Consider the following 20,476-nt stretch of genomic DNA (forward strand, 5'->3'; position numbering starts at 1 on the left):
TCCAATGTTAAATGCAACAGTACAGTGTTTAAACAAACAAAGATTTAAGTCAGAAATGCAATTTATTTCTCTATAGTATTGAGAGATAATTATGGTTTTCTCATTCACACAGCTGAAAATTAAAACTAGCTCCACTAAATTTAACAGAGTTGCACTAATGCTAAACTGATTTTAACTGGAGCATTGTCAGGCTCTGTGTTCTAACAGAAAGATATAACTGAACTATGATCAACAATGATCCTATTCTGCATTTCCCTATTGTTTTAAAACTTCCAACAACTCAATTTCTGGATCTTTTGAAGGAAAAAGAACATTTAAAAAAAGAGTCACTCAACTTTATTATCAGACGTTGTAGATTAATATGAGTTGCAGTACAGCTTTGCAGAGACAGATTTTTTTGTTCCTATGCTCTGAATCTTTGAATGCCAACACTACGATCAACTTAGGATCGGAGACATTTTATTCCTCTTCTGAGAAAACAGTATTACAGCCACATGTCCATATCACCATTATATCATGAGGGTCTCCATGATCATACACCTGCTTGATTAGAAAAATGATCACTAGTCGTTTCTTGAGCTATACAGTATGTGGAACAACATGGTATATGTTTCCTCTGTACTGTTTACATTCTTTCCTTTTAATAAAAAAATTAATGAGACTTCTAAAGTGCCTAGAGTAAATACACAACTTGAGTGGCAAAGTCTAAAATAAAATTAATCAAACAAAAAGAACAATACTTTAAATCTGTATATTAGAGTGACAAAATACCCACGCTACACACTTAGTTATGGCTTTAGCAATTCCAGATTACCAACAGGACAATATTCTAATATGACAACCAGGGGCTAAAAGGAACAGTATTCACACTCATCTAGTTTAAAAACCAAGTTCTAGGCCCAGAAAAGTGTAAACATCAACTTGTCCTGTCATTATTCAGTTCAAACCCACAGCTCAAAGTAAACAAGAAATGTAATCATGTTATTTTACTAACTCTATGTTAGCCCTGAATGTTCCTCCTTTCAGGATGTGCAGGTGAGGTAACTAACTAGGTTCTCACGAAAAGGGACAAATTAGTTCCGTTTCTTCTGATGAGCTTAAACATCTGCAGAATTCTGGTTGATGTATATATAAAATACACTTCTGTGATCCATACAGAAGTACTAGATGGAATAATGTATCAATGCATGTTTCACACACTGTACAATACAAACAAAATAGTATAAATGATAAGAGTGAAAAAAATACAAGATTCAATGTAGGTTCATCATATTAGCAAATTTCCAGCAGGCTAGTCATCTTCCTTGTATTAAAAATGTCTATTACCCGGTGTAATTGAATAACTCTGATAATTACAACATCAGCATTTTAATGGTATATAAATAACCTCTCCCCTAATTACCATTTTGCTAAATTTTTTATATATTGCAGTATTATGGAAGGAGGTTCTTGGTAAAGTACTTTACCCTTTCAACAACAATTAATGATTTAATTAACAGGTCATTTTTTTAAAAAACAAAAGCTTATGTAGAAAGAGCAAGGAGGTTCACAGTTGAAAGGAGAGCTTTCTTTTATACTATAATCATGGCTTCATTGCTGTAGTAGTATAAAACTTTTTCATGGCTTATTTCTCTTTCAGCACAGCCTTTCAGTAGAAATGATAACTGTTTTTTGGTGCTGTGAATAAAATCCTGTGCACATGTCTCAAAATACAAGTGCATCCATCTGATTTGGAACTTAAAGAGAGGCATTTCCCCATGCCAATTATTTTTTCACAAGTAAATTTGTGTATTTGTTTTTAAAAGAACCCATAGAGATAATCATGTCACTGCAGTCTTGACATTATGAATTAGAGGGGAAAAACACTGTCAAAAATAGAAACTGAATAATTTTCGCCCACCACGCATTTAGACAGTCACACCTTCCTTTTCCCTGGTATCAGGGAGGGAAAGGGAGGTGCATGGCTCAGAAAAACACTGTTGGACAGAAGATGCAACCCTCACTCATGCATAGCCTGACTAAGAAGCTAAGCTTCTGAAAAGCTTTGAATCATGGGTGACCCTGTAGCATAACAGAATTGTGTTAAATGAACGGCTGACAATCACAATTGCGGTTCACATAGCAATAATATTCAGAGAGCATAATAAGAGCTGCAACATTAATGTTTTCAGACTTTATAATCAGTGTCATATTTTGCTAATTTCCAGGCACTTTATTTACCTCATGACAGAGAATGCCCCAGTTAAACTTATACCTACTGCCAGAATTTCAAAATGTCATCTCGAGTTTTATAGAAACCTCATTCTTTTTAGAAGTAATTAGCTAAGGCATAGTTTGTATGGCAATTAAAAACCACTTGCTTGCAGAAGCTTGTAAGCATTATGTAATTTTTTTAAACTACAAGTACATATGCGTATTCTTGCCTCCAGCTTAAATACAGTGAATGTTGTAGTTGGTTGCACAGGAATTGTCTCAAGAACATTAAAGCAAGCCAAACACGATTGTATTCCAACTAAAATTGCTCTCTTTATACCGTGTATTGAAACTTGATAACTGTTGGTTATAAAATTCCTTTGATTTTCTGTAGGTAATAAAATACTTTGGCAATTACTATTGACAGTTCTGGATAATCTTGAAGTCTGCCTTGCCTGAAGAAGATGAGTGTTACAAATCACTCCACTGAAAGAGGGAAGAACAGCAGCAGGCAGCAGACAGGTTTCAATTTCACAATGCTGATTATCTCATTCGTGATTCTATGCATGCCTAAATCTGAGGATCCCTCAAGCAGCTATATGGACTTCTACTTTTAAAATGCCTATTACGCTTTCATACTTTTTGCTGCTTCCTGAAGAGTGCCATTTCGCCAAGCTTAAATAGCAGAAAATTGCACTGCTTTGCCTCTGCCCATCTCCTCAATCTCTATTAACCTGCACAAGAACAAAGGAGTATGATAGTCCAGCTATAGGTTGGGAAATAGGTTTGAAGTTGTTTTTCACTTACTGGTACCTATCCTCCTGATTCATAAATGTATTTGAACAATAACATCATTTTAATACATTATCTAATGACTGAAAGCATAGCCTTTAATTACATCTTCATTTATACTAATAAATATGCTGTGTGTTCAGAAATATGTGCAGCTATTGTTTACATGGACATCAAATGATACCGTTGTGCTGTCAGCATGTGTCAAGGTTTGAACAGAAAGGAATAAAAAAGGAGATCATGAAAGATGTTGCGGGTTTTTGTTGGGTTTGGTTTTTTTTTTCCTATTTAGGCTACAAGAGAACAAGCAGAAGCAGCCATAAGCAGAAAGGAAAATTGTTGAAGCACCTGGTTCTAATGCTTGCAGTAGGCCTTTATTAGATGTCATAAACTGAATGATGCATTACTCTGTGGACGACTTATAGCCTGCAAATGTTGAGGTAAAATGGAGGACAAAGAATTCTTTTAAAACAAAAAGGTTAAATGTTCCTTTTCAATCAAACAATACTTATTAAATGGAGAAGTCATAATAGGCTCATAGAGATGGGAGAATATTTCTGTTATTTTTCCATGTATTTCTGTATTACCTTAACAAATAAAAAGTATTTTACTTTAGTAATTCACATTTTATGTAAGAATGATTTACAGTCTATCCTACATTTCACCTGTATTATTAAACAAAGGAAAAATGTTTAAAAATCCTATTGCTGATACAGGTTTGGCAGCCCAATCTCAAGTCTAAATAATTGCATTAAAATCCATGTAGGCCGTCAGCCACCACCAACAAAAAGGTAATGTTGTCTATGAGAAAATGTTTTAAAATAAGATCTGCTTTGCATTTAAAAAGATAAAAGAATGTTTTCTAAAATGACAATTGCTGGTTGGCCATCGATTCTAAGCTTTAATCTCATGGCCTACTCAAATTTCCCATTATGTCTGACGGAGGCTTAGGGGGATAGAAAGGCCGAACTGTGGGCCTTCAACAAAAGTGGAGGGGGGTTACAGCATTAAGAAACACAGCTGTTGCTCACAAGCTGCAAATGTTAGAATAACTCACTACTAGGTTTGGGGTGTTTTTTTTTCTCCTTGCTGCTAATAAAAACTTAAAGTGTTTTGCATGCTTTCTATAAACAGTGCACTTAAGTTTTATAATCTAGTACATCTTATTAAGCGTGAAGTCTGCTGATCCCTAAATTATTCATAACATGGTCCAGACTGATTAAGATTGGCTTGTTAAGGAGCACAAGAAGCAATTAAACTGACAAGGCAGTGCGGCCTTGATGTATACATTTATTATCACAAGAATACCCAAAGTGAATGCCCTTATTAAGCAATGAATTTCACCTCACTGGCCTTCTACCATTGCTGCCACAGGCAGAGAGAGCTAGGAACAACATGTCAAAAGCTAACTCTGAGGAAATGCCTATCTTCAAGTGAAACCGATTTTGTAATGAACCTTTCAGTTCACTCCTGAGGTAATAAATCCTGACTGGTGCATTAATTACTTGATAACATCCCATCAAAATGCAAATGCAGCACTTGACCCATAGGAATGGCTCACTAGCTGTTAACTCTTCAGGGTATACATAAATTGTCTGTTTTCTTTTATCAAACAGGGCATTTATTTCCATCTTGCTAGGGTGAATGTCACTCCTGCCACCCTCGGCCCCTCAGTGGCCTGACACCATCATTTGCAGAGGACTGTCACTATGTGCCGACATCCTAATTGTGCTACTCCTTTGCTTTGTACCTTTGAGGCAGAATTTCCAGCGCCCCCCCCCCCCCTTCCTTTTCTGGAGGAATCTTGCATGTCAAGGACAAAGATGTAATAGCGTTACAAAGAATGACCCCCACCTCTAAAGTACACTAATCTTTCTTTTCAATGGCAATACATTAAACAAGGAATTTAGTTCCTTGAAGTGATTAAATGAAAGCTGAACATATCTACGTGAATCGTTACCCAACATAGGCAAGCGTGCATGCTTTTAGCAAGAACGCCACCAAAGATATATTTACATGTTTTAAAGACGTTTCCTCAATCCATTCAAAGTACGTTCAATTTTGACAGTCCACCAGCAAATAATACGTCAAAAACTAAAACAAAGTGCATTTCATAACACAAATTTATCAGCAGTGAATACGATGCATCGCATTCTTTTCACTTGCCGAGAAAATAGGTTGCTTTAATTACAAAAACTATTTCCACAATAAATGTTCATGAGGAGCTGCGTTTTATATTTCTCCACTCAAAATGCTAATCTCCATCAGTGGGTCTGACTCTCCCACCTGGGTCAACCTGCTTTACAGTTTTTCTATTTGTCTTGAAGGCTTGGTGAAAATCCTTAATTCAGGTTACTAGGCAACCCTGCAGGTGAGAAAATATAATGTTTGGCCTACTCCATTTTCGAATACACAGAGTGGCCTAATGCCTTCCAAATAGACTGTGCAAAGCATACACTGATAATTCCCTGCTACATTTTCTAAAGGCGAGGTCAGAAGAAAATTAATTGATGCTGAAAATAATGACAGGAGGAGAAGAACCACTGAGACTTGGTGTGACTGGCATGTGATGATGTTAGCAAGAATCCCAGCATGTGACTGGACAGTGTGATGAAAAATATACTTTAAGTGAAGGGAAAACAAGTTACAAAACTTAATTAGTTTTTGACACTTCTTCATAAGTTATTATCTTTTCATTTGGAACATTGCCTTGGGACATCAATACACAAGAAGAAATGAAACATTCTTACTGTAAATCTGAAGGAAAAAAGATTACTTTATATTGCTCTTCTCCTTTTACATGTCTTTTTGAATAAACAAAATATCCACTGAGCCTAAGGTGTACAAGCCCCTGAAGATGTTTCTGCTGAGAGCATAGAATAGACTTGTTCGATGTAATAATCCTGTTACAACTGATTATGCAGTTTCACTTTTAAAAATAAAGGGGAGAAGGATTAGAATCCAAAATGGTCACACACACAAAAAAGCTATAGATGAGAAGCAGTTAAATTATAACACCTACAGCAATAATGCTTCCTGTACAGCAAATGTATTTTTAATTTTTTCCACTAAGGCTTATACCTAGAAGTAATTCACACTGATTACTAAATAACCCTTGTGAGTTGCTTTGTCTTTTGAATTTTAAAAAATACACTTGCCGTTAGCAATGAATTTCATAAACCACCAGCTCTCATGCTTGATGAATCATTCTTATTTTATGCAGTGCTGTGTGATAGAGAACTGAGATAAAATATTCTATCCACAAGCTATTCAGTACAATTTATCATCAGCGGCTCACTAGTCCAGTGATAATACCTGGCTTGCAGATTGTAATGATCAGATTCTGTTTTTATTTCAAACAGGAGCGATCCGAATACCAGAGTTTTTAATTTACATACATTAGTGAGGTTCAAATGTGGCAATAGCTACAAGCAAATTCACTTGCAAACTGAATGCTCGCCTTGCATAATGGGTTCCCTTTAGCTATTACTCACCAGTGAAGTACCCAGATAAAAATGAAAACAAAGAGGAAATAAGGGAAATCATGATACAAACACCATACTGTGGACTAGGATAATTACCAAACCACAGTGAAGGTCACGTTTATATCTGTTTTAGTAATGATTTCTTATATTTTCCCTTTGTATTGAAAGCATAAATGCCATCTCTTTTCTACATTATTACAGTACTGTATTCTTTGCATTCTGTAGTTTTCCAAAGTTCCAGCACACTGTCATTAATAGAAGCTTTTTCTTGGTGTAAATTGGAATAAATGAAATACTGAAACAGCTGATAAATACATAAGCAACTTCAAAATCTCCATAAATTACACCAGCTTGAGCATTTAGTAAAAAACAATGGACTTTCATAATAAAATACCTCTTATAGCTATATCACTTTTATACTGACCATGGTATTGAGCTTCAATTCCCAGCAGCGTCATTACCAGACATTTTCTGCCACCTTTCTAAATCTGAAAAGCTTTGTACATTTAGCGAAGATTAGGTAATGCTACAAGCAATCAATAATAGCTATCAATTCCATACCTTGTTCGGAAGCACAAGTTGATTAAAAGTAAGTAAAAAGGATGGTTGAATACGCTTTAAAACTATCTGATTCTTCTAACTACACCGTCATGACAAAAAAATATTATTCACAGAGCAAAGAGGTAGGTCTTAGCAACAGTAAGGTTATGACTCAAACCAACAAAAGCCAGAATATTCTAAGTTTGACACTCTCTCCTTATCTTATCACACGGCAAGAAAAAAAAAAACAAAACAGGAAGGCATAGAGGCACAAGTGAAAAATATCATGTCAACCTCAACTTTGATTTCTTGGGTTTTTCTTAGTTTGTGTCAAAGCCTTAATGTTCTCTACAAGTAGTTCTTGTCTCTGATTTTTCTTCCTTTCTGGATTTTTTTTCACCTCCAACAACAGTTTTTAATATTTTTTGTTGAAATTTAGAAAATGTCTATTAGTTACCAGCAACAAAAAAAAAAATTGTGAAAGCAGCCATCATAAGTTCAGTCACACACGTGCAAAGACAGGTAAGAATTTATTAATGACCACATATATACTTCTGCATGTGCACAGCCCTTAGTGTGTATGCACAAATAATGGCCACATAAACCCAAATACATTTACAAAAATATGATCTCAATTATTTAGGTCCTTTTCCCATAGTACATGCTAGTGACCTTCCAAACCCCTCAATGCGAATCCTGAATTTTGGCAAGTCAACCAGCTTAGAAGAAATTCTAACCTTCCACATAGAGCACAAAAGAGGGGAAGTCTCCAGTGAGAGAGAGACTCTCATACAAATTAGTTCACCACATTCCCTATTTTCTAACTCTATACCCAAAGCCCAGGCAGTTTCATATCCCTCTGCTAGAGCAACTCATTTGCCTCACTACCAGTGGGGAGAGGCAGTGAAGTGGCCAATAATCTGAAAATGTGTTTAATCTTGATTAAATAAATGACAGAGGGGAAGATGAGATCCCCCTCTTTACCATTCATCCATGACTGCTAAACATGGCTGCCTGCAATGCCCCTAGGACTGGCTCTGCTGAAGGTGGGAGGGACTCCTGCATCCAGGAGGCCTTTATGTGGTGTTGAGGTTCCCCTCCATCTGCTCTCCTTGAGTGCTCCAGTACAATAGGAAAATGATGGGTAGCAACTCCAAGTTTAATGCGGCTTCCATAATAAAGCTGCCAGTCCTTAAGAAGCAGAAGTCACTAAGCAGTGGCACTTTAAAATTTTAATCTAACATATGAGTAGAATCACAGACCAGATATTGTTCTTCAGCAAATGGAAAGCAAAAAACATCAGATAACTTGCTGAAATAGCTGCCAGCAGATGCTGTTCTTGGTTTTGGAGAATAAACTTCTGTAGCCATACAGATCCACAGAAAGTCAGAAGTCCCTTCCTTCATATAGGCTTCTTCTGTGCTGTATCTTTCTGGTGAAATGAGTATTTCTGAATCTGGAATTATTTATGCTCAGAAAGGTAAAGTTTACCTCCCTGCTTCTCAGAAAAAAAAAAAAATCAATGTATGAGGGTAATCTGAAGGAGAATAAGGAAATTGCAATATACGATACATAGTCAAAGGACTACTCCAAAATACTTTATTGGCTGTTATTTCAGCTCATAGACTAAATGAAATAATGCTTGATCACACTGTCATAGACTGAAGGGTCTGGCCCCAACAGTCTTATCCCATGTTATAGCTCTATATAGAAACTCATCCAGTCTCTTGCAAATTGTGCTCAGGTTGGGCCCTGTTGTAGAATTTAAATGTATTCTATTGCTTTAGATGCTGTTTGAGCACAAGAAACACTATGCAACATTTTGCAGTTTTTATAACACTATAATTACCTTTGCGTGATCACTTCAGAAGAGATTTATTTCCTTAGAGATGTAGTGACTTTATGGTATTTCTGAGACTCCCATCTGGCTCAAAGTCACAACGGTAAAAATAATCCTAACTAGAATTGAAATTACAAAGATCAAGATGTGTGGAAAAGCGTATCAGAATTAGAACCAAATTTTCTTTTCTTTCCTTTTTTCTTTGTTTTGAGGGAGGTGTAAGGCAGGCAGAAAGAATTACTTCTTGCCTACAGAAGAAGGACAAAAACCAAGCCTCAAGCTAGTAGATGAATCAATTACAGTTAAAAAGCTTTCAAAAATACTAAGTATACATTATACCTATACCTTGACAAACTGATCAGCAGCAGAGTCATAGCTTGCTGCAAGTTTTAGATCATCTCGCCCACTTTCCAAAATGTATTTACAGTGGAAGTAATTTCTGCTGCAGTAGCAAAAAGTGTGCTTCTGTGCTGCAGCATGTGACACTGGCTGATAATAAAGGAACATGGTGTGAGAGCGTTCAACTTCTATAGCAATTTCAATTGCTTTATTTAATTTACAAAATAAAAATAAAATTTAAAAAAAGAGAGAGAGGTCTAGATTAAGAAGTGATTATATTCTGTCATGGAGTTTTCTCGGTGGAATGTTACCAAAGAAATAGGAAAATTAAGGAGATTCTGTGGAACTGTATAATGCTGAAGTCTGATGCAATAAGTCCAATTTCTAGTGAAACAGACCAAAAATGCTGTGCCAAAAGCATTGTAAAATGTTTCTCATGTGACAGTGAATTTCTGCTAGGAGACTGGGGGATGGGATGAAGAAGGGTGGGATGAAGGAAGGAGGAGAGAGAAAAAAGGAACTCATTTGATTGTGGACTTGAGTTTGCTCTTCATGAAACAAGTGATAAAATCCCACTAAACTCAATAGCACCAGAGCAGGTCTTATAAGAGTGATATTTTAAATAATCAGATATTTCTAGCCAGGACAAAAACCACTCTACACTTTGTTATCACCCTCTTTATTTTTCTGAATATCTGACTCCTTCTCTGTCTGTCATTTTCTCCATGACAAATCAACAGAGTGAAACCCTAAACCAACCCTTGCAAGACTGAAGGATACAATAGTTAACCTCCATGATTATCCTACATTTAGAGGAGGAAAGAATCTGAGAAATAACCCCCACTGCCATTGTGTGGCCATTACACTGTCCTGCGAGCCTGGACAAGTTATTAGGTCAGACGCTAACTTCCTAAGTAGAAAAATGATGTGGTCGCCTTTGTCCTCTCTGCAGTAATGGCTGGAGTCAGTACTAATTAAGGCCCTGCGGCAGTGTGGTACGAGAGAGGTCAGAGACTTCTTTCTGACACCTAAACAGTGCTCAGCTCAAAGGAACTGCCCCTAATCTGAAATGATGTGATGTAGAGCTGGCCTTTCAGCTTCACTGTATATTTAAAGGAAAATGACAGTTAATGACAGGGGTGTCAAAAATGAGCAGATGGAGAGGCTAAGGAAAACATAGCTCTATGGTAAAATTTACTTACAGTTCATCACTGTGCTTAGAATTAGAGGTTACTGCACAAATGTAGAAGGTTTGGATACCTTTCCATCATTTTGCTGAAGTAGAAAAAAAATTGTCTTATGCATATAATTCAAAGAAAGGCTGTTGACAAAGTAGGCTTATTTTTCCATCACAATGCAAAAGTCAGTACATACCTACCCCCACACAACCTCCACTGCCTTCAGTTTTCTGTTATCAAAATAAAATATGAAAATAATAAGCAGAACATTTAATCTCATTCAGTGGATTACTACTTTCCATTTTATCTTGTTGGGAGTAACCATTGCAGTAATTAATCTTCTAGTCATTTTCTTTCTCCCCTTCAGGCATGGAACTTGGGAAACAAAAGCAATATTCAAAACAGAAACCAAGATTTATTGTCAGTTAGTCATAATAGACACCTGCACAGATTACTAATTACTACAAAACTATAGGGTCTGCTGGCACAAATCCTTTCCCATTCTCTCTTTTTATCCACCCCTAGTGACACACCTGCAAGCCTTTAATTGATGTTGTATTTATCTCAGGAGTCCTTGTTAGCATTGCATTATAGCATCACCATTCACGATGCTATAGTTAAGGTTCGGTCAGCATTTCCACTGTTGAGGTTTCCCTCCCTCCTTCCTTCCCTTCCCTTCTTCCCCCCCCCCCACCCCCTTCTCCCAGGCTTTTTAAGAAAATTTGCTCCAGGCTAAAAGTTCAATAGTGAGGTCTCAATCCAGGCTCATATGATTCTTTTAATCAAAGTAGAAAAAGAATTGGTTTGGAATGTTTTAAAGTTATGTATAAAAAGCAAAAACAAACAACAAAAATAATCCCTGATAGTTTTTCAGACTCACATAGTAGAACCATTGCTTTGATGTATATTAAAATAATAAAAATTTAGCAAGTAATTGGCCCACCATAGGGAATTGTAACATCTGGTATTTTCCTCGAAAGTCAAAAGGGGTGAGATCCATAATCGCTGAAAAAGAGGTTTTCAGACAAGTACTGTAATGACTTCCTATAAAATATACTAGTAACATTCAGAATACGAATGTGAAGAAATTATTATCACACAGAGCATAAATAATGTAATTTCTGCCCCCAAATGACGTATAGTATTTGATATCTTTGCTTTAACATTGTAAGCAGTTCCTATCCATATGTTCCAGAGGACTTTGATATTATTACCTTTTCTAAACTAATTTTAATAATTAATATATTCAATGATATTGTAGAGCTTCCATTACAGATATAGAAGCTGACATCTGTCTATATATGTCTATCTCTAAATGTATAAAGCCAGAAGGACAAAGTCATTTTAATCCATGGCTCTGCCTAAGATAGAAGGGGGAAAAGATAAGAAAATAGGGGAAAATGAAGGGATTTCAGTTTGCCTCAGTCCTGTGTCATGTGGTAAGAGTCAGAGATGGAATTTAAGAAGCATTGCTTTTGGCAGGCACTGAACCCAGACCTCAGTTCAGCAAGGTATTTAACAACTGGACCACATTAATTCATGATACTGTTTTACATTTCTTGTTGAAGCTGGCCTGGCACAGCCTGCCTAGGAGAATTATTTCCATTCCCATCAGGCCCTTTCTCCTCAAGGCCCATTAGAACTTGACTTACCACTCAACAGGTTGCTGTTACAAAACAAACAAACAAACAAAAAAAATACCAACCAAAGAAAACCCCCAAAACAACCCAAATCAAGTCAACTGGCTTTAATGTGACTCCTAGTTTTGCCTAGTCAATAGATTCCAATTAAAAGATTAATTGTGACCAGCGAGTGCATTACCCAGTAGTAATAGTTCAGACTATCTTTGGTTTTTATCATATTTGGAAGAGATTCATTGAAATCAAATCCTCTTCTATTGCCAGAACAATTTGCCCTATAGGAAGAGCCAGTAGTAAGGACCCAGAGCCTTTTCTGCGTCATCCCACTAGGGCTAGGTAGCTACCAGTTGACCCCAGGCTCGGTATGTGTCATGCTGCCCACAAGCAATTATTACACTGATTCATTGACAGATTATTCAAAGAGCTTGATCTCACAGTTGCTTGTTGTGGACCCCACTGGAAAATGTTAGCTGAAACCTCTGTAAAGTGAGGCTGACATGACTGCAAAATGAACTCCACTTCTGCCTTCTTTTTCAAACAATGTACCTGATTCTTCCTTTCCAATGAGCAGGGGTAACTCCAGTAGAGAAGAGTTTGGCCATAAGGATGCAAGCCTTTGTCTGCAAGGCATCTTTGAATGAGACACTGCCCCAGTTGAGTTTCCTGGGATTTATGTAAACTTTGGGAGAATTTCTTGAATCTTACACCCCCCTGGACCTCTACCTCTCAGCACAGCTCCTACTCTGAGGCTGCAATGTGTTTTGCATATTTTGTGTATTATAAACTGGTATTGTTCCACCGGCCTGACTCAAGTTAGGCCCTGCAGCTCTTTTTGCAATCTGAGCCTGGACATATCCTACAAACAGCTGTTCTACTTCAAAACATATTGCTTAGAAACAAAGTATTAGATAAATGTAGTTTAAAACAACCAGCACCCAACACAAATCCAGCTTAACTACATTTCTGCCATTTCAGAATTATGTAGACATGTCTACTTTCTTCTGACATCCTCATTCCCAGCAGGTTTTGGAGCCCAAGTCACACTTTCCTTTTTCCTACTGTCCCTCCTGAGACACCCTCCATTATTAAACTCTGTAGGTATTCTTTGTTCTCCTCTGCTCACAGCTTAAGCTCGGTCTGCTGAAAACTAGATGTCTGGAAAACTTGCCAGAAGCTGGGATGCTATGCCAGGGAAGCATGACTATATGCTTGACCTCTTCCTCTGTTCGTTCCCTTAGCATCTGCTACTGGCGGCTGTCAGGTTCCTATTACAAAACCATCTACTAGTGCCAGCACTGTCCCCTAACCAGAAGTATTAGCTGGTAAAGAACAATCCAAGCCCTTTTTTTTTTTCTTCCTTTCTGCCTGTGTTTAGTCATATCTGTTGACTGAAAACCAACATATCCAAACATTAAACCTTATCCCAGTAACCAGATGAACACACAGTTTCCATGAACAATAATGATCGTGAGGGCACCTTAGAATCCACTGAATGCCTAAATGCCATATTTAATTATGGAATATGAGCTGGCATCTAAATTTGCATGACCTAGAATATGAATTTGGGATAAATAATTGTCCTCAATCTATAGTGGATGTATCCATGTACTCTGAACTAGGTCGGCCATCTCTGTAGTGTATTCCATTACTGATACAGACGTGACCCAAAACAGATGGGGTTCTTCACAGAGAAAGGCATTTTCCATGTTTCTTCTAAAACTGGATTTCACTTCTCTTGCAAACAAGGAGATAAAATTTGGGGGATTGCTGGAAGTTGAGAGCTCCTAGGAGACCTACTAATTCACTTCTAGAAGTGGGGAGCATTTAGAAATACATTATTCTCTTATGGATTAAATTCACTACTTCACCGATTGCCAGAGCAAAGCCTATGCACCAGTTAAAATCCATTTAAGCTGCATTTTGAGGGCTTAAGTGAGGCTTAAATGATGCCTAGGTTTTGTGCTAGCCTTCTGCAGAGAGAATGAATCTTACCCTTATGTGAACTAATCAGTTTTGATGTTCTCTCTTCCATTTAAAATCAGTGAATTATTAATCTTTATGTGTACAGTAACTTCTTGAAGCATATTTTATATGCAAATTCATATTAACATCGTAGCAACATCTATAATACAGACTGAAATAAATTATGAGGTACTGTGTAAGGGATCCTAGCCATTATGACCTATCAAGTCAAAAATCCAATGAAATTAAAAAAAATATTATGCCCTTTAAATACATATTTACATAATAGACTGTAATGGCTCAGAAAAAAATCTCTTACAGCATGTAAATAATGCATGTTTTTAGATTTGTCTAAATACATATGCACATGTATTTACATGTTAACATGACAGGTTGCAAAGATACTAAATGAACAGGTTTGTATGGTCTTGTGCACTACATGAGTGTTTTTAAACACTTCGAAGAGAAAAATTTAAATCACAGATAGACACCTTATATTCAAGCAAAGACCTGATTTCCTACTCCTCCTGAAAAACTTAGCACTTATGCTCAATTTCAAAACAATATTCTTAGGCTTTCCAACAATTTATTGTAGATATTTTTAATTCAAGATCTTCATAGTACCTACATGTTGACATACTACCAGCAACGCCACTAATCTACAACAAGATGAGACGGTAGCATTTATAGGTAAGAAATTCAGATTTAAACCCTGACATAAATTTAACTGGCAATAGATTTTGTGATTTGAGTTATAAAAGGTGGAAGATTGATGATTAATTTGAATGGATATTCTGAAAATGTTGACCTTGCAAAAGCTGTAAGTTTGTGAGAACACATCTACTGCCTGTCACACCACTTCAACATCGCTTGTGTCTCATCAAAGTTTATACTACTAATTCAGAAACCTAGAAACACTGAAATGTGCATAGAGTTTACTTGAATGAGTAGTGACACAGAAGCCACTATAAACTCTTTAGTGAGCAGAAATTATTTGCATATTAAAGCATTTGACACCACCCCTGTTTCCTTTTAGCAACTTCAACAAATATTCAGATCCTATGCCATGTAGCAGGTAGCTAGATAGATTAGTAGACACACAGGCATACAGAAGAACTTACTGTGACTCAATCTACAGGTTTACACAAGATTCTCTCAAAGGCGCAAATGAACACTTCCTATTGACTGTGAATAAGTGCTGGTGCATTGCTGTAGCTATAGTCTGATAGGAACTTTGTAGCATTTTGTGACGATAAAACATCCACTCCTCATACCGTTAGTCCACTGAAAGTCTTTGTATTTGAAATAAAAATAATAGCGACAGTCAAGTATGCTAATGTCCATAATTGTTGTAAATTATAACTGTCAGTGGTCACAAACCTACCCCACGAAAACATAAGGTAACAATTTAGCCTTATATTACTACTCTCAGAGAAGAAGAATACTCACAGAAAACTTTAAGTAGTATGGGGATTATAACATATATTCTAAAAATATGATGTTTTGGGATTCTTTCTTTTTCCTTTTTTTTTTTGCTAAATGGAATATTTCCATGTAAAGTGCTGTGTGCAGAATTTTGCACTCAGTTTCCATTGTTGAAATTATACCAGTCTCAATTTAGAGTTAGTGAAGATGTGCATAGTGATTTTAATTCTGAATGGAACACTGGAAGGTGCCAGAAAAGCAATAGCTTTAGTCTACAAATAATAGCATCCAGCCACAGGGGAGAAAATGTACCCTCCCTTCCTAAATATACAGTAAAAATAATGCTGAAATTGCAGGCAGTTGCTTATCTTTATGATCTGGACAGTGTGCCTCATTTTCATTTTCTCTCACACAAAGACAGATTGAATGCGTACAGACAGTTTCTTACAGTTTGAAAAGATGAACAAAAGGAAGCTATATTATAAATTAATATGAGAAGTCAAAGATTTGTTGACTCAAGCTGCGTTAAGAAATATGTAATTTTGGACTCGCTTTTTAGGAAACTGCAATCTCATCAAAATGTCTTTTATATAAAAAGCAATATTCAGGTTTTTGGTTTTGCCAACACGAACAAAGATGAGATGCTATGGACATTAATTTTTGCTTGCTTATCTTACATTGTGTCAACTTACATTCACAATCTCATATTTCCATAATTGTTCACAATTTGAAAAAGAAATGGAGAAAGGGAAAAGGAAAATTAATATAAAAGAGACAATTAAAGAGCTCATTTGATTATTCACTTTTTAAAACACTTGATGACAAATCTTCTGTATTATAAAACATATATCTTCCCAAAAAAGTGAATCAAAATTATGATGTCAGCACAAAGAATGCATTCAAATACATAAAAATATTTGGCTGGGTGTGTAAGGACTCAGAACTTAAATTCCAAACTCCGTGTGTGTTATGAAGCTAACTTAAGTTTAGCCATTTCTTGGGTTTTGGGGTGGGGTTTTGGGGTTTTTTTCCAATTATTAGTGATCATATGGTTCCCTGGAAGAGAAAAAAAAAAAAAATACCATAGACTTTAAGTCTATAAGTAAAACTATTGTATTCCTTCTGTACATTCTAACTGCCCTCCAAATAATCATCAGTAGAGACTTGGCTGTCATTCATGTGTATCTATTCCATTGTGTGAAGAGAAAAAGAAAATGGTTGTCCATACATTAGCACATCACCCATGGCTAGTGCAATGACAAGATAGATTAGGATGTATATTAAATCTCACACATGACTGCCTTTCTGTATCAAGGTAAAAAATACTTGCTCTTACATACATTAGGGACTAGTGTTGGACTGACATCTACATTAATATTGACAGCATATCAACATTTTTTACATTAACTGAGTCAATAACTAGACTAAACCTGGTGAAACTTAGATAACAAAAATGAAGAAAATATCTAGCAAGCAGCATTAGATTCTTGTATCTAAGAAAAGAAAATTAACCCCCAAATACCACATTGCTTTTCTGAATTATCAATCCTACAGCAATACATCAACCAGTGTATACAGCTGTGACTTGGTAATCCAATCTCATTTGTCAAACACGAATTCTAGTAGATAAGGAGTGCTTCTAGGAAAAGAAAACCCTGCACAGACAATAACATAAATATTATATACATAGGAGTCTGATTATAAAAAGCTGGATTAGCATCATTGTATTACTTCACCTCCTAAACATTACTTTCACAGACATGATGAAATTGTCAGGCAGTAATCCCACTTCCACAATAGCTGCTCGTGACAAACACACACAAAACCTGCACAAACTCAAGACTGTTTTCCTATTTTGCAGGGGAATTAAAATGGTTTTTTGTATTTTCCATGTTAAGAAATACCTTTAAATCAAGACTGCTATGTAGGTTAGCTTAGGAAAGAGATTTCATTATTTACCTTTGCTGTAAAATCACCAGTAAATAAGCAGTCATTTCTCATTCCAAGCCAATGTCTTGGTTTCATTAATAATTAAATGTTGTTTTCCAATGATATCTATGTTATACTCTGGCCTTTGAAATACATTATCTTCCAAATGAAGCTCCAAAAATACTATTAATGCTTTTAAGGTGCCCACACATTTTACGAACATGCACATGAATGCTGGGAAATAAAAATGTTTATTCTCCCAAATTCACTGTGCTCACAGTGTTAGTGAAAGGGGGGAAATGCTAGGAAATCAATACACAAAAACTTCTGGAAACAGTATCCATCAGAGTCAGTTATTGGCCCAAAGCTGATATGTAAATGATTATCATTTCAATCTTAGCAGTTAGGTTGCTACAGTTGGAAGCATCCCAGAGCATTATTATTCGGCAGAAACAAAAGTATGAGGCAGCCACACAAAGTTTTCAGATCTTAAACACACCAAGGAGCAACATTTCAAGTGCCATTCATCTCAAAAGTCAGAGAAGCTTTTGTTTAACCGTCTTTCTCACTAAAGGCTACCTTTTCCCTCTGTTTTAATGTACTGTGGAAGATGATAAGTGTTAAAGTGGTGTTCTCGGCAATATTTATCTCCAAATGATCCCATCTTTCATTTATGCAAGTCCTTGAGAACGATGATGAAACAGGCCATGGAAAACCCAGGCTTGTGGACATGAGCTTTTCCATCAGGCAATACTACGGGTAAACAATGGGCAGGAAGAAGAGGCCTCTCTCTACTGTTCTGCTAATGCTCTTCTAGGCTCTTCTAGCTAAACATATAAAAGAAAAAGATGCAGAGAAATGCCTGGCACAGAACTGGGACTAGCACTCTAGTGCTTGAGATGTTGACAGCATTCAAGCTGATTAATTAATATCAGTAAAGCGCACTGAAAAAGGTTAAAAGAGCACTTTAACATGCAGTGATATTATCATGATCATTAGGATGGCATATTTCTGTCTTCGCTAATGTATCTTCTTTTATCAGCTCAATAAACTGATGTAGGAGTGCAATTTTTCAATTACATTTTCATAAACAGATGGCAGAATTTAACAAATTAATGTTTAGAATAATGGTACAGTTATGAGGCTTGTACTTTTACATTTTTTGCTCTGAAGCTTATGATACCAAATCCCAATAATGCCAATCTCCTTAGTTCAGAGTAGTTTCATATTCCTAGGTTGCTGTATAATGATCTGTGATCTGATTGTTTCAATGTGAAGAGATATGGGTGACTGTAGGTAGTAAGCTTAATTTATTAAATAATAGGCATATTAATCTGTTTGTCAAATTTCATAGATATATCAACAAAAGCTTAACCTCCCTGACGATTATCCTTTTGAGCTAAAACATGCTGTTGCAGGGCAGAAACGATAGTTAAGTGCTATTGCAGAATGCATCTTTTGTTCCTAAATTTTATTCCTAACAAGGGCTAAATGATGCCCCATTTATAACATTTTCAATTTGCAGAGTCCACATGTGGCCACATCCTAGGATTGCCAGACACAGCGTACATTTCAGAAAGCTAAACCTCATAAATCTCCAGAAATTCCTCACATCTATTATGTTTACCTTCTGCTGCTGATGAGCCTGTTGGGCTCTGTACAGAGGAAATTACAAGTGCTCCAGAAGATTTGGCAAGAAGATGCTAGAAGAAACAATGGGCAAAAAAAAAAAATTCTTAACTGAAACATCACATCCAGCTTTGGCTACCATTTACATACTTCAGATTACAGCTAGTAAAATGGAAATTCCATTGAAATGGAATAAATTGTTTTCAAAAATCCCTATCTGATTAGTGTTAGTTATGTCTGAAATTAAATGTGTTAAGCTACACTCAGTGTAACTTATGGAACTCAGCTGAAGTCTAACATTCATACTGAAATTCAGTCTGTTTATACACTTTTCCAATTAAGAACGAAAGGCAGTTGTATCCAAGAGCTTTATTTGCCTATCATCTTCTTGTTCATTTCTATTAATCTATATTACAAAATGTCTTCCTTTACTTAATAGATGTTTAGAGACTGTTGTAACAGCTGCTAACTAGTAAGAAAATGCCAGCAGAAATATTTTATGGTCACATGTTTAAATACCACTAGAAATTTGTTTATAGTTAATGCCAACTGAAATGCTTATGTTCTAGGCATATTTTGCATAGTGATCAAAAATTTGTAGTTAAAAAATCTCCCCACTTAATCCATGACAGGGCTGAGGGCCAAAGAAAATTAAATTAGTTAATCATGGAAAGAAAATGAAGTTGCAAACTTTAAAATTTGTTTGCTAAATAAAATAATTGTTAACTGTGTTGCACATCCACACACACACATCCTTGCACAACCACAAACAACTCTGAAAAAAATACCTGAAGTTTAGAAATGCCATTGAAAAGGATAGCATTCAGGAAATCTATTCTGAAATTACTGGCACAGATACTGCCTTGATGTGCTCTCCCCCAAGTCAGTGCCCTCCTCCCTGACAACAGCAGGGGTGGAAGGGCTCAAGCCCCACCTGAGCTACTTAGTGCCCTGAAGGATGAGGTCACAGGTGGGGATTGTTTTCAGAAACTTGCATGGAAACAATCTTACAGAACTAGAAATGGTTGCTCCCGTCTCTACCCAACGGGGTGAAAGTCACAGTGAGTCTTTCTAACAAAGGAGAAATGGAGAAATATTTTGGATTATGTATGAACTGTATGACTGTACACCCTCCAAAAGTAAATCATACGAGAGAACTATCAGGTTTTGGAAACTAAACAAAAGTCTGCTCTTAATCTGGTGTCTTAACCAGCTTCATAACCTGAGAGTATTCCTGCTTTTAAATCACCCAGGACAAGTCTGTCTAGCTAGTGGTACAGAAATATACAGTACACTGGTAACCTGTGATACTGAAAAACAAAATATTTACCAAACCAATATATAAAAGTCACATCTGACATAGCCGAAAGTAAAGTCCATTGCTTTAATACAGTTAGAACAAAGGATATGGTGTTGGTCCTTTTTTAACCCAAAGATCTCACAAGATGCTATTGCCAATTATTATAAATAAACCCGTATGTCTTGAATTTTGCCATTACTGAGACTAACTACTGCCCATTATTA

At 36.3% G+C, this 20,476-nt stretch overlaps 1 protein-coding gene across 1 annotated transcript in view; it reads right to left on the reverse strand.

Moving 5' to 3' along the window:
• The window catches only part of ZFHX4 (zinc finger homeobox 4), a 127,160-nt gene that overhangs the window by 52,441 nt on the left and 54,243 nt on the right, over positions 1 to 20,476 (reverse strand). The gene's annotated exons all lie outside the window — the stretch shown is intronic.

Source organism: Gavia stellata, chromosome 3 (assembly GCF_030936135.1).
Source record: "Gavia stellata isolate bGavSte3 chromosome 3, bGavSte3.hap2, whole genome shotgun sequence".
Classification (NCBI taxonomy): Eukaryota; Metazoa; Chordata; class Aves; order Gaviiformes; family Gaviidae; genus Gavia; species Gavia stellata.